Source organism: Fukomys damarensis, unplaced genomic scaffold (genome assembly GCF_012274545.1).
Source record: "Fukomys damarensis isolate Sample0158 unplaced genomic scaffold, DMR_v1.0_HiC HiC_scaffold_7, whole genome shotgun sequence".
In the NCBI taxonomy this organism is placed as follows: Eukaryota; Metazoa; Chordata; class Mammalia; order Rodentia; family Bathyergidae; genus Fukomys; species Fukomys damarensis.
This window is the reverse complement of record NW_022900919.1, coordinates 42,075,926-42,080,432: the sequence shown is the minus strand read 5'-3', so window position 1 is coordinate 42,080,432 and position 4,507 is coordinate 42,075,926. Positions and strand designations below refer to the sequence as shown.

Here is a 4,507-nt window from a genome sequence, read left to right as displayed (position 1 = left end):
ATAATTTTTTTTTTTTTTTTTTTTTTTTTGGTACCAGGGCTCGAACTCAGAACCTTGTGCTTTCAAGGCAGGCACAGCACCACTGAGCTAAATCCTCAGCCTGGCCAGGTAATATTCTATTGTATGGATACATGATATTTTGTGTACCCATTCTTCAGTTGCTGGACACGTATGTGGGTTGTTGCTATCTTTTTGCTGCTATGACTAATGTTGCTCTACACATTTGTTTGCAAGGTTTTAAGGGTTGTATGTTTTAGTTGCTCTTGGGTATGGACATAGGAGTAAAATTACTGGGTTGTTCAATAACTCTGTTTAATCTCTTGGGGAGCTGCCAGGTTAAGAACATACGCTTTGTTTGTTTGTTTGTTTTTTGGTACTGGGGATAGAACTCCAGACCTTACACTTGTGAGGCAGGCAGCGGCACCACTGAGCTAAATCCCTGGTCTGAACATACCCTTTTAATTAACTGAAAAAATATGCCTGTTCTTTGGATAATGTTTTAAAATACAGAAAATTTTGAAGATAAAAATGTATAACCACCTTAACTTCATTGCTGAATTAAGAAGATCCTTGTAGAACATTTCTCCATGCATATTGTTTTTAATGAAGCTACATTTGGTCTGATATCTTGTACCTGCATTGTGAACATCTTTTCATGTCAACAAATATGAGATTTACACTTTTTACTCTAGGAATGCTTTGTTCAAAAGACCATTTTTAGAGCTAGGAATTTAGCTCATTGGCACTGTGCCTGTCTTGCAAGTGCCAGGTCCTAAGTTCGATCCCAGGTATTGCCAAAAAAAAAAAAAGAAAGACCATTTTTACTGGATGTGATGGTGTACACCTGTAATTGCAGCTGCTCGTGAGAGCTGAGGCAGGAAAATCATGAGTTTGAGACCAGCCTCAGCAACTCAGTGAGACCCTCTTTCAAACAAACAAACAAACAAACAAAATACACACAGACCTATCTTCTAGGAGTCCAATATATAATCATTCCATAATCAGTTGCTTATTGAGCTCTGCCAGGTGTCAGGCATCCCTACCTAATTGCCCCTTTTCTTTAAAGGCTGCAGGTACTGCAGCTACAGAAAAAAACACCTCCCCTACTAAAGAACAGTGACATAAGGAACATACATCTGTTTGTGTTCATCTGTGTATGTAAGGAGGTGATAAAGCACATCTGTGTGCACTTTTGCTTTCTCTTTAAAAGAAATCCCAGTGGGCATGTTGGTACATAGCTATAATGTCAGCATTCTGGGAGGCAGAGGCAGAAAGATCACAAGTTCAAGGTCAGCCTGGGCTACTTAGTGAGACTCTATCTCAAAATAAAAAGAGGTAAGGATGTATCTTAGTAGTAGTGTACTTGCCTAGCATGCATGAGGGCCTGAGTTCAATCCACAGTACTGAAGAGGGGTGGAGCACAGAGACAGAGAGAGGAGTGAAGAAGTAAACAATGGGCCTGGCCTATTCAAAGTGCTGGGAGACTGGAAGATGTATATAAATGTCTGGGTCCCTGTCCTTCAGTAGCTCAGTCAGCTTAAGGACGTAAGACTCAGGGAAAGGAGGTTTCAATGTGCAATGCTGTACTTTCCAGCAGTCCCTCCTTAGGAATCTGTTCTATAGATAGAATACTGGCAGCTACAGGCTTCCTTTGCTGTATCACTGTAAAAGCCAACAACCAGCCAGGTGTGGTGGGTGGCACACACCTTGTAATCCCAGTACTCTGGGGGTCTGAGGCAGGAGACTCAAAAGTTTGGTTTTTTGGGGTCAGGGAGGATCAAAAGTTTGAGCCCAGCCTGGGCAAATTAGCAAAACCTATCTCAAAAAACAAAAACAAACAAACAAACAAACAAAAAATAACAGGACAGGGGATGTAGCCCAGTTCAAAAGACCTGGGTTCAATCCCCAGTACAATCAATTAATCCATCAATGTAATAACCTACATATTTAGCATTAGGGACTTGTAACAGAGACCATTATGATCCTAATATAGATTTATCTTCAAGTAAAATGAAGAAAAGTTTGGGAACAATATTTATATACTGTTTGTGTACTTTTTTGTCTGTAACTTTCTAAAAATAGGCAAAAAGGCATATTTTTTCTTGTAAACATGTAGACCTGCACTGTCCAGTATTTTAGCCAGTAACTGTATATGCCTCTGAAGCTGTTGAAATGCACTAAGTAGAAACTGAGGTGTGCTTTGAGTATAGAACACACATTGAATTTGAGGACTGGGTATCAAATAAAAGTATGTTGACATGTTCAATAATATTTTGAATGTACTATGTTAAAATGCTAAGCAGGTGCCTTACTACTGACCTACATCTCCAGTGCTTTGTACTTTTTAAAACTGAGCTATAAGGAAATTTACACTTTCACATGTGGCTCACATTTGTGCCTACCATTATGTTTCTATTGGCATCTCAGGGGAATGTGCAACACAGTTATAGTAGTGGCTGCCTCTGTCCTGAAGGTTTTTGTGGGATCAGGGACTGACTTTTCACTGCCATTTTGTACCATTTCAATATTCTCCTTTATCTGAGTGTTTGGTGGCATGTAACAACTTAAACTGGTTGGTTTTAAATAGTGGTGTATGGCTGGAATCCCAGCACTCTGGGAGGCTGAGGCAGGAGGACTGAAAGTTTGAACCTAGACTGGGCAACTTAGCAATTTATTTGAGACCCTGTCTCAGATGGATGGATGGGTGTAGCTCAGTGTGAAGCTCTTGGTTCAATCCCCTGTACTGAAAAAACAAACAAACCAAGAAAAAAGCAAAAACCACACAAGCCATGACCAGAAAACACCAGAAAAAAGTTCCACAAAGGTAAAAGTCCCATAAAGGCTGTGTAAGAGCAGGCTTGGAAAAGCAAAAGAGATTTTGGAAACAAGTGGTAGTGTTTCCCCTTTTTCTGCCCAGACCCCAGGTCACACAGACACCCTTGAATGAGCCCAAAGCTTCATGAGCTCAGGCCCAGGGTGTTTGCTTCTGAAGGAAAATGGAGACCTCTCCACCCCACAAGTGTGGTGAACAGGGTCTGGTAGGGTGAGAGGAATCAGTCCTTTTACAATGATAGTTGCAACTAATTCTTCTAACTTATTTTTTAGTTTTAATTGAGCACATACTCTGTGATCCAGTTGGTAAAAGGAGATTCAGGAAGACACAGAGTTGGTGTGTGCTGAGTTCTGGAAGGACTCCTCTGTGCTCCCCTCCCAGGATGCCCAGGGCTGTGCAATTTCAGGGGGTTTTTCAAATCAACACAGCATACACTCTGGAGATGTGTGTGTTGGGTAGGGGGGGCACTGGGGAGAGACCCTACTGTGTTGGCTTTGAAAATGACATCCTCGAAGCAACTTATTTCTGGAGGGAGGCCTCACAGGGGGCCCATTTCCCTCACCCTCCTGTGGGCAGGGGCTGGAGGTCCCAAGCTTAACCCCTGGCCCACAGAGGATGAACAAGAAATGCCCTCTTTGCAGTACCTAGCCTGGCACAGCACAGGAGCTGAGGAAAATGCCCAGAAAAGGCAAGGTTGCAGTTCCACCTTGGTCAGCTGTCAGGTGGCCTGGGGTCTTCTCTTCCTCTCCCTCCTCAGGTCACCTGTCCTACTCAGTGCTGTTCCTTACCGGGCCCTCCCTTTGCCACCCCCACCTAGTGCACAGCATGGTTGGGACCTCCCCTGCCTCACCAGAGGCCACATCTTCCCTGGGTGGCAGAAGCTCCCCTAGCTTTCGGGTGCTCTATTTCTCAGCTCCGTCCAGAAAAATAGGCTTGGTTGGAAGGTGATTGGATAATTGGAAAATGCTCACTGTAAACTAATGACAAATTCAGCCACCCTCAACATCAAAGAAACCCCAATTACGCTGTCATTGACACCAAATTAGCCAAGCCATCAGTGGGTATTAGATCCTTCCCCAACTGGGTTCTCCGGTCCCCTAACTGTCCGCAGCAAGATCCATGACTAATGCCAGAGAAGCCTGGGCCTTTTGCGGTCAAGTCTAGCCTGCCCCCGGCCGGATGCGCCCACTCATTCTGCCCGTTGGCGGCCCCAAGTACAGCTGGTAGCCTGAGCGGGGAGTGGCTTCACCACTTGCCCAAACGTGTGACCCTGAACGAGTTAAAGAACTCCAAGCCTCTACGCGCCCGGCTGTAAAACGCACCGGGAACGCAGAGCGCGCAGCACAGCTGTATTGGGACAACTTCCCGGAGCCAGGTGAAGCATCTCGCGGTCCCCATGGGCGGTTACGCGCGGTGTTAACCGCGTGGGTCCTTCTGAGGCCATGCTGAAGGTGGCTGCTTCCTCGGAGCGTGTGTAGCTCCAAAGCGGGTCCCAAGAGGAGATACTGTGCAGACTAGGATCCTCGGGTCCCGAGCTGAGGGAGGGAAGAAGAGAGCAGGGGCGGCGGCGAACCCCAATTCTCGCCGCACCCAGAGCCTGTCTGCTGGGCAAACCGGGTTTGTCCAGCCCCGCGTTCCACCCTGCGGGCCCCGCCCTCGGGCCCGCCCTCGGCT

General features: G+C 45.8%; 1 protein-coding gene across 1 annotated transcript in view; it reads left to right on the top strand.

The window, feature by feature from the left end:
• Positions 1-64: 64 nt before the first annotated feature.
• The window catches only part of Cdc25b (cell division cycle 25B), a 15,164-nt gene continuing 10,721 nt past the window's right edge, over positions 65-4,507 (top strand). The window contains exon 1 of the mRNA XM_010610988.2: positions 65-108. The gene's annotated coding sequence lies outside the window, so the exon portion shown is untranslated. The remainder of the gene's footprint in view (positions 109-4,507) is intronic.